This window comes from Pelodiscus sinensis, chromosome 3 (genome assembly GCF_052426305.1).
Source record: "Pelodiscus sinensis isolate ZL-2025 chromosome 3, ASM5242630v1, whole genome shotgun sequence".
Lineage (NCBI taxonomy): Eukaryota > Metazoa > Chordata > Testudines > Trionychidae > Pelodiscus > Pelodiscus sinensis.
Window position 1 is genome coordinate 94,781,652 of NC_143054.1, and position 10,504 is coordinate 94,792,155.

The following is a 10,504-nucleotide window of genomic DNA, read 5'->3' on the forward strand; positions in this document are numbered from 1 at the left end:
TACTTGGGATTAAATTTTCATTTCTCCTCCTCCTCCCTTTCCTTCACCACCACCACCACCACCACCACCACCACATCTGAAAAGATAAGTTTATATGTTATTTCAATTCCTGGATGATGGAAATGCTGCAAGAAGAGCAAATCTCATGTTATTTTTGTGCCAATAAGAGATCTTCTAGGTATTAAAAACACACAATACACACGTACGCAAAGTTGCTATCCCTAGGCTGCCTGGTATGTTTCAAACAAAATCCCTCTTCCCAGTGTTTCTCAACCTTTTTTTTTTTATGAAGTACCTCTTTTCCAATATATATATATATAAGTACCCTCAGTACCTACAGTTTTCAGGCACAATTTTCCCCCCACCATTGCAACACATTTGTTTAAACAACTTAATAATAGCCACATGGGCGATGAAATTTTTGGGTGTAAAAAGTACAAAAATAATAAAGCACTGTGACACTTAAAATAAAAATTCATTTTTTTCCAAACATCAGTTATGTTGATGTACACCCAGACATCTCTCGAGTACCCTTATGGGTACTCATACCACTGGTTGAGAAACACTGCCTCTTCCCATTAAGTTTTCCAACTTTATCCTTAAAACCCACTTCATGCTGTGGGGAGGACTGGCTCTATCACTAAACAAAGCTCTGTTCCACCACAAGTACAGGCCACAGCAGATATCCTGCCACACTAATGCAGAAAATCACCTTCTGCTCCTCATTTCCATAGCTAAGGCCAACCTAGCATTAATCTTAACCTCCTCATCATTGATCTCTTACTAGTATTTGTCAGGACTGCCAGTGAGTCATATGCAACATTCACGTGAGTACAAAATGCAACAAAAAGGTTAGGGGGAAAAAAATGATACAAAAAAGGACCAGTGAAAGAAAATAAAACAATTATCATCATTTGTGTCCATTTAGAATTTATTATTTAGAATAAATGGACACAAATCAGATATTAGGAATGTCAATATACAAAAACCTGTAGGAGAACACTTCAATCTCCCTGGACACACAGTAGCAGATTTAAAGGTAGCCATCCTGCAGCAAAAAACTTCAAGACCAGACTTCAAAGAGAAACTGCTGAGCTATAGTTCATCTGCAAATTTGACATCATCATTTTAGGATTAAACAAAGACTGTGAATGGCTAGCCAACTACAAAAGCAATTTCTCCTCTCTTGGTGTTCACACTTCCAGATCAGCTGCTAGAAGTGGGCATCACCCTCCCTGACTGAATTAACCTCGTTATCTCTAGCCTTATTCAGGCCTGCATATTTATACCTGCCTCTGGGAATTTCTACTACATGCATCTGATGAAGTGGGTCTTTGCTCATGAAAGCTCATGCTCCAATACATCTGTTAGTCTATAAGGTGCCACAGGACTCCTTCTCGCTTTTATATGGAGTGTGGTAAGGCATGTATTTTGTCTTGCTTCGCTCAGTGTTTCCCCCTCTGGTGATGGGTTGGATGGCTGGAGTAAATCAATCTCATGCCAGAGAGCTTTTTAATTCATTCCTTGAGGTTTATTTTCCAATATTTACAAGGTGGGCCTCCTGAGGAGGCCAAGCAGTTCTCTTCAATCAAATAAAAAAAAGAAAGAAAGAAAAAAAGAAACAAACTTGTAACACAGGAAGGGAAAACCTTTCCCTGCCCCATCTGGGGTGTTATTGCATTGCACAGTCTGCTGGGTGTTAGTATTTACCCAAACAATCTTTTAGCTAGGTTGTTTCCTCAAAAAGGAGGAGAGCACCCTTCCACTTCAGATAAGTCTTTTCTCCTTGCTGCCATTAACCTTTCTGCAATTTCTCTCACCTCTTCTACCAGAAGAGGGATTTTTAAAGGCCACTGCCAGCCCTTAATTAGACTCCGAGGTCCCTAGTTGACCTGACATAACTCTTTGTCAGCTCACAGGGAAAAGGGCCTTTAATCTGGAGCTAACATGCCTATCTTCCATCACACTCTGGTGGCTTGCCCACTTTTCCCAGAATCCCAACAGGACTGCTCTCTGGTGGCTGTCCATTCTGACTTTGCAGGTCATCTTGATTTTGGTAAATACAGGTTGTACCTCTCTGATCCGGCACCCTCAGAACCTGACCAGTCCTAAATGAGGGAATTTGCTGGACCAGAGGCGGTCCCCTGCTACCGGCTGCCCAGACCACCTTCTCTCCCCACTGTTCAACGTGGGTAGAGACCAGAGCCCACAAAGAACACTGTCGACTTTCTTGCTGGACAATGAAGTCCTGGTTTTGGAAAGTCCAACCTGTGCTTTTAATAGGAAAGCCTTCTTTCTTCAGTAACCATCCCTGAAATAAACCAGGTTAATACTCCTTTGAGGAACAAGGGCTAATTTCAGCCTCATCATTATTCATGTAATACTCTGTTTCATTTTTGATGGCTAAGGATATCCTCTTAAATGAGTTTTGAATCTCTGAAAGTATTTTCCTGAACACATATATAAAATACGGCAGTCGGGGCAAGTAACCCAAATCCCTCTGGGTATGTCTACACTACCCCGCTAGTTCGAACTAGCGGGGTAATGTAGGCATACCGCAATTGCAAATGAAGCCCGGGATTTGAATTTCCCGGGCTTCATTTGCATAAGCGGGGCGCCTCCATTTTTAAATCCCCGCTCGTTCGAACCCCGTGCCGTGCGGCTACACGCGGCACGAACTAGGTAGTTCGAACTAGGTAGTTCCACGAGGAGTAATGGTAGTTCGAACTAGGAAGCCTAGTTCGAACTACCTAGTTCGTGCCGCGTGTAGCCGCGCGGCACAGGGTTCGAACGAACGGGGATTTAAAAATGGAGGCGCCCCGCTTATGCAAATGAAGCCCGGGAAATTCAAATCCCGGGCTTCATTTGCAATTGCGGTATGCCTACATTACCCCGCTAGTTCGAACTAGCGGGGTAGTGTAGACATACCCTAATTCGTCTTGTGTGGCATTTTTGTCTAAAATCTTAATGATTTTTTTCTTTTAATGTTTGTTTTGATTTATGGCATGCTCAATGTGACTAAGGATGTTAATTCTGACGATCACATCTACATGTTTGACTCATATACTGTATCTAAATTTAAAGTGACTATAAACCACATTGCAATAATGATGTAAATCTTTGGCATTTCTTTGATGTATACTGTTAGAGGTAGACTGAACTGGCACTGAAAAGTTCACTTGATTGAATATGAGGATGCCTTTTGTTCCCAAATTAAGCATATTGAAAGGCTTAATTTAAATTACATATATTTTGATTGATATATAATATATAAGAATATAGAGTAGATTCATATCCAGTTAGGAATAGATTAGGAATGTTGGCATTTCTGCTGCCTTTACTGTTCTTGCTTTTTGGACAAAACTAATCCATATAATTATGGAATGCAGATTAAATCAAACCCATTTTGATAGAAAGTCTATTTTAATGTGAAAAGAAAGAGGAAGATTATAATTATGAAAGATTACCTTTTGTCTGCAATGGTCTTTGTAGTGACTATTACATAGGAGGAAGCATCAAAGCTCATAATGCATCTCTGATATAAATTAAGTGTGGGAAAGGAACTGGCTTCTATTTATTGGTTCTGGTCAACACCTCTGAGATAGGGGTCAGTATGCACATCTATGGCTACATATTACTTCAATGTTATAGTCTTTGTTTCCAGAGGATTTCCCTTGCAAGATCTGGGTGCAAGTACACAAAAGCAAAAATAATTAGCAGTGAGTCAGACATAAAGACTGGAATGAAGGAAACTTGATTTACAGGCACAAACAGTTTATTCTTATTTATTATTGGTATTACCATAGCACCTGGGAGCCTCTTTCATGGACTTTGTAAAGGACACTTTAATTGTACAAGTGTTACATGGCTTTACTTTGACCCTAGATGTCTGATCTGGAACCAATACTATTAATAAAGTTTCATGGAACAATATAAAACATTTAGGAAAATTCGACTGAAGCTGTACTTCTCCTTATGCTTCTTTGCCTCTTAAACAATCCTTTATGGAGTACATAAATAGAGAAATAACCCCCTCACCTAATTTATTTCTAGGAAAAATCTGTGCCAAGCACTTCTAGCATTCCAACTTGCAGTGATCCTGGGATTTTAGCTTTGGGTTTATCCGACACATGAATTTGGTGGTTTCAGGTTTTTTTGTTTGTGGTAACTAAATGTTAAAAAATCTGCCCATAAATTCTGAAAGAAGCTTGTACAGAGTGGTGTAACTCATGCTAACAGTGCGGCTTATTGTGCTTTGTGCTTGCAGCAGTTAGATCACACACACAGGGTTTAGTTCACTACAGCCAGTGGAACTTAATACACTTGGTTGTTTATCAGTAGAAGTTTAGATGCACAGATCACAGGTCTCATCAAGGGTGAACCATTTCAATGGCATAAAACAAATGGCATTATGTTGAATTTGAAAAGGCAATGTCTCTCTCTGGGTATGTCTACTCTGCAATAAAAGACCCATGGCAGAGTCCCAAAGACCAGATCAGCAGATTCAGATTGGGCTGTGGGGCTCAAAATAGAAATACAGATGTTTGGATTCAGGCTGGAATCCAAGCTGTAAAATGCTTCCCCCTCCCTCACAGGTTCTCAGAGTCTGCTCCAGCCCATATCTGACCAGCTACCCTGACTAGCACCACAGCCCAACCCCAGCCAGCCTAAATCAGCTGATCCAACCTCTGAGATTCATGGTCACTGATTTTTTTTTTTTTTTTTTGCTACAGTGTAGACATACCCTCAATGTGTGTTTTAGACTGATGGCTGAGATCATCCTTCTCTGCTGATATATTAGAAGGACTACTCTATTTTGCTGTTCTTTTGGAAATGCCAGAACATCATCTATTTTTGGTAAGAGATATTTGTCTTTAACTGTAATTTCATTCAAATTTCCAGAATATACACAGAAGCTAAATTTTCAGTTTGGTTTCCAAACCTTGTTCACTGGTGGCACTTATGTTTTTTCAGATCATTCCATTATTTCTCCACCACTGCTCCCATTCTTCATGCATCATTTTGCATATCTCTAGACTATCTTTGGGCATTTTGATCTTTCTGTGATGATAGGGCAGTCAACCTGATTTTTTTCAATGGTGTGCATGGTAATTTTTTTTGACATATTCTAGCATTCCAAATATTCTGACATTTTAGAAGCAGTGGTAAAAAATTCATGTCCATATCCTCATTAACAGATTCAATAATCAACTTATTTTGTATTAACTTCTATCTAGCTAAATTGTGTATGAATTCTGTATCTTACTATTATTCTCTGTTTGGTTATTTGCAGAGCCATGAAATAATGGTAAAAATTTTCTGAAAATCTTATTTTAATGTTTTAGTGTCTCATTTCAGAGTGAGTAAAAACCTGTTTAAGGCAGCTCTCTCTATTCAAATCCTATTTTCACTTTATTTCTCTTGGAACTCTTGTAATAAGAGTAATACATTGTTATATTACAAATCATAAATTAAATATACCTGCACTTCGAAGAGTCATCAACATTGTATAAGTCACCTGAATTTGCAAAACATCACCATCTTTTTGGCACTGCTGTGTTTTTATTTCAATGTTAGTACAAGTGCTTTCAAAACTACCTTCAGTTCTCTCTAATTAAATATTAACCTGCTTTCACTTTAATCTTTTAACTCCTTTTATTCCAAAGGTTTTTTCCCTTACATTTTTGTTCAGGTATCACTTTTGTAAGTTTACAAAGGAGAAGCAAACTAATTAATTAGGACTGCAGAGGAGCTGAATATTTGTTTTGGATAAAATGACTCTCCTACAACAGAGACCAGACAAAAAAATGCAACTTCTTCTTTAGTCCAACTACTATCTTCTAGCCTGTTCTTTCACTCTTCTTTCCCATATGTCTTGCGAACTCCCTCCCTTCCTTCCTTTTCACATTGTTTCCAACTCCCTTATGACACCTCATCACTAAGACCTCATTTTGCAAAGAGTTCAATGTGGGTAGACACCAGAGCCCATGAGGAACACTGTTGTCTTCCTTGCAAAATCTGGGCTTCAAATGAATCATGATACAAGAGGGTGGGGTCAGGGACAGAGGTGAAGTGATGGATGTGGCAGGACTTCTATAGGGGAGGGGAGAGGATTGACAAAGAAAAGTCTTTTAAGAGCAGTGAAGGGATGTGAGATGATTGTAAGCTCTTCTGGGCAGAGGTTTTATACATGTCTTATTGGGCACGTCTGTGTGTATGGCTATGTCTACACTACACATTTTTACGGCAGAAAATATGCTAATGAGGGATTCAGCATTAGTCACGACTTTACTAGCATATTTTCTGCCATTTCTTTTTGCGCAAGGGGTTTTTGACCAAAAAGAAGCAGTGCAGCCACTTCCGTTTTGTGCAAAAATCCCATTTTGTGCAAGATTCTTATACCTCTCCCGGGCAAGTACCTCATTAGCATATTTTCTGCCCCAAAAACGTGTAGTGTAGACAAAGCCTATTTGTATTTCACCAAGCTCAGGCAAGACCCAATACTGAGAGGGGCCTCTAAGTACAATCATAATACAAATGTAAGACAATAATAAAAGGTGGATGCTAGGCGTATAAAAGCTTTAGAAAAATAGCCAGATTTTAGCTGTTGATCCAGATTGAACTGATAAGCTTTGCCCTTCTCTCTTCTGCTGAAAAGGAAAGTGAAGCAGCAATCTGTACAAAGAGATCCCTTTTAAACAGGAAAATGAAATGCACTCTTAGCCACTGCCCAATTCTGAAAAAGATCCATTCTCAATAGCTCATTCAGTTTTTCTAGAACATTACTCAATAGTAAAACTTTACATACCATGTGCTGCTTTGATTTTTTTTTATTAAACCAAACTATATAGTATTTCTGTTGGTTACTGGAAGTTATATGATTTTTTCCTTTGCTCCTAAAGAAGATGGGGATAAAACCGGTCACTAGTCTGAACTGGATTTTATTAATTAACGCTTCATAGACCCTTTCATTATAGATGGGGCTTGACTGACAACACAGAGTGCATCAACAAAGCATCCTAAAAATGAAATAAGATACACAAATTACGTATCTTATTTTGAATCTATTTCAAAATAGCTTGAGCCAAATTTAAAAATACAGGCAGTCCCCGACTTACGCGGATCCGACTTACGTCGGATCCGCAGATACAAACAGGGCTGCCCCAGAGTACACGGACTGCGGGACCTTGCGGTCCTGCCGCCCGTGTACTCTGGGGCTTTCTCTGCGTCTCCCTGGTCTGCAGACCAGGAAGACGCAGAGCAAAGCCACGGAGGGGCTCGGGCAGCTTTGCAAAGCCGCGGGGAAGCCGGCAGCGGAGCAGTCCAGGTGCGCCTGGGCTGCCTCGCTGCCCGAGCTCCCCCCCCCCCCCACGGCTTTGCAAAGCCGCGGGGGGGCTCGGGCAGCGAGGCAGCCCAGGCACGCCTGGACTGCTCCGCTGCCGGCTTCCCCGCGGCTTTGTAAAGCCGAGGGGGGGGCTCGGGCAGCGGGGCACCCCAGGTGCGCCTGGGCTGCTCCGCTGCCGGCTTCCCCGAGGCTTTGCAAAGCTGCGGGGGAAGCCGGCAGCGGGACAGCCCAGACGCCCCGCGGCTGTCCCGCTGCCGGCGTCCTCAGAGGCTTTGCTCCCCGTCTCCCTGGTCTGCTGGTCTCCAGCAGACCAGGGAGACTGGGAGCAAAGCCGCGGAGGACCCAGGTGGCGGGACCGCGGTGCGTCTCAGTCCGCCGCCCGTGTCTTCCTGGTCTGCTCGGGTGGGGGGGGGCGCAGCTAGTACGCCCCCCCCCAGCAGACTAGGCTTTTCTCTGGACGCCTGTGGCAGAGCAGCTGGGGTGCTGCCGGTTGGTCCCGCAGCGCCGCTCTGGGCGCTACTGGTCCAACCCAGGAGCACCCCAGCTGCTCTGGTCCTGATTCAGCCGCTGCTGGTCAGTTTCAGCAGCGGCTGAATCAGGACGCCTGGGGCAGAGCAGATGGGGTGCTGCTGGGTTGGTCCAGTAGTGCCGAGGAGCGGCACTACTGGAGCAACCCAGCAGCACCCCAGCTGCTCTGCCCCAGGCATCCTGATTTAGCCGCTGCTGAAACTGACCAGCGCTGACTACAGGAAGCCCGAGGCAAAGTTGCTCTGCCCCGGGCTTCCTGGAATCAGCTGCTGATCAGTTTCAGCAGCAGCTGACTTGGGGACGCTTGGGGTTCTTAAGTTGATTCTGTATGTAAGTCAGAACTGGCGGTCAGTTTCAGTAGCGGCTGAATCTGGACGCCAGTTCCGACTTACATACAGATTCAACTTAAGAACAAACCTACAGTCCCTATCTTGTACATAACCCGGGGAGTGCCTGTAATGCGCTATTTTGAGCCATCAATTCACATTCGTTCAATGATATTTACCAGGATGGCAAAATAGCGCGCCCGTTATTTTGTAAAATATTTTGAAATAACAGGAGGCTTATGTAGACACGGGGTAACTATTTCAGGATACCTCTGGTATCCAGAAATAGCCGTGCAGTGTAGACACACCCAAAGTGAATGAGCACATTGATAGCATGGAACCTAAGTACAAACACAGACTGTTCAAGATTTTAACCCATAACAGGCTAAAGACATGGACAAGTTCCACTAATGTTACACATTTTAACCATGCTGAAGCTGGTAAATTGGACAGCTGTGTTATAACTGATGTCCTGAGCTTGTTTTATTTGTAGTGCAGACATGGCCTTAGTCACACCATAGCACAGTCTTTTATTCATACAGTTTTCTTGGAAGCTGGAGAATAGCAATGAATTAAATATAAGGGAAAGATTCAAGTTGAGCTTCCATTCAAGAACATCCTTTCATATTATATAAACATTTCTAAAAGTCACTAGAAAAATGGGTTGCAAAGGATTTATATTTTCAAAAAGTAAGTGTAGTTAAAGATGGCATTTTTTGCTTTAAAAAAATAACCTGAAGGCGTTTCAAGAAACTGGTTACAAAGGGGCAGGTTTAGCACAGAGCCTTTCCCATCTGAACATAGAATAGGATTTATTAATTAGTAATTATTCTTGTAAGGGATGGATTCACTCTGACAGCAGCAATGAAAAATTCATGACAGAGACTTACCATTTCTAATCAGCTGTATTACTATGTGGAGACTGCCAAACTTCCAGGACCAGCCACTGCTAGGAGCACAAACAAACATAGTTTCCATAGTAACTGAGATCACCTTGGAGATGATTAATACCAGTATGACTTACAATGGTGTTCCAAAGATATCATCTTTTCCTGATTTAATCATGATCCAATATAATGTAATTTAACATCTTAGTGAAGAAAAAGGAATATGTATCTCTCAAGTATCTTCTCTTATTCATTAAGGGTAGGGTCCCAGAGGGAAATGCTCACTATCTGCTTTATTCTATATCTTGTGAGCAGCAGAAAAAAACAACACAGATTGCCATGGCATATGAGCTATAAGAACACAAATAGAATGAATACTTTATAGGATGCTTCCTAGGAATGGTTGGTAATTTCTTTAAAGAAAATTATCATAAAAGCTTGAGTTACTCATCCATTGTATAAAGAGCTATGAAAAACTAGCCACTGAAATATTTCATGCTTTACACATGAACCGATGAAAGGACAATTTTTGGCATTCTGTGAGAAAGCTCTCCTGTGATCCAGGAAACACTATAAACTTCAAAACTTCATTTTTCAACTCCCTCCATCTCTGGATGCAAGATTTAATTTCTCAATAATGTGTTCAGGAAATCGGACAGAAATTTTTTTTTGGGGGGGGGGGAAGGAGTTAACCACACCTATAATCAGTTACATTCAGTTCATATTTTCTCAAATAAGAATGGTGGGACAATAGCTTTAGGATAGTTTATTATTCTAATAGATTAAAAATCTTAAAGGAGAACAGCTCACCTCTGAATAAATACTTACCTAGTAAGAGTTGTAAGATGAGGTCCTTAATTTATAACTTTCTTCTGCACATTCATTTTCTAATTCATTTTCTGGATTATCTGAGGAATAAGTGAGCTTGGTTTATTCTGTCAAAATGTTACTAAGGTCCAGATACTTAAATATATTTAGGTGCCTAACTCCCATTGATAGCATTAGGATTTAGACACCTAAAGAACTTTGTTTATGTAGGCCTAAGTTGTTAGATTTTATTCTTATACCTAATTCCCAACAGCTGCTTAATTAAGCACTAAAATGACTGATTGTGCCAAAAACTATGAGCTATATCATATCTTTTCCAAACAAAAGAGCATAGAAGCCAAACATAATGGTTGTTCTCTGTACATTATTATAGTGAGGGGGGGAGATGGTGCCATGTTCCTGATACATTCATCCCGTTCACTAACACAGTTGTTCATCTGAAGAGCAGTGGTGTAACAGATATGCAGATGTGGGAGAACAGATTTGCAGATAATTAGGATGCAATTCTCTTTTCACGTGCTCCAGTTTTACACTGCTGTTATTCCACTGACTTCAGTAGAATTACTCCGATTTAACACTAGTTAGCCAAT

At 41.3% G+C, this 10,504-nt stretch overlaps 1 long non-coding RNA gene across 1 annotated transcript in view; it reads right to left on the minus strand.

The window, feature by feature from the left end:
* LOC112545072 (uncharacterized) overlaps window positions 1-9,154 on the minus strand; it is a 49,225-nt gene extending 40,071 nt beyond the window's left edge. The window contains exon 1 of the long non-coding RNA XR_012902672.2: window positions 9,090-9,154. This is a non-coding gene — a long non-coding RNA (uncharacterized LOC112545072). The remainder of the gene's footprint in view (window positions 1-9,089) is intronic.
* Between the last annotated feature and the right edge of the window lie 1,350 nt (window positions 9,155-10,504).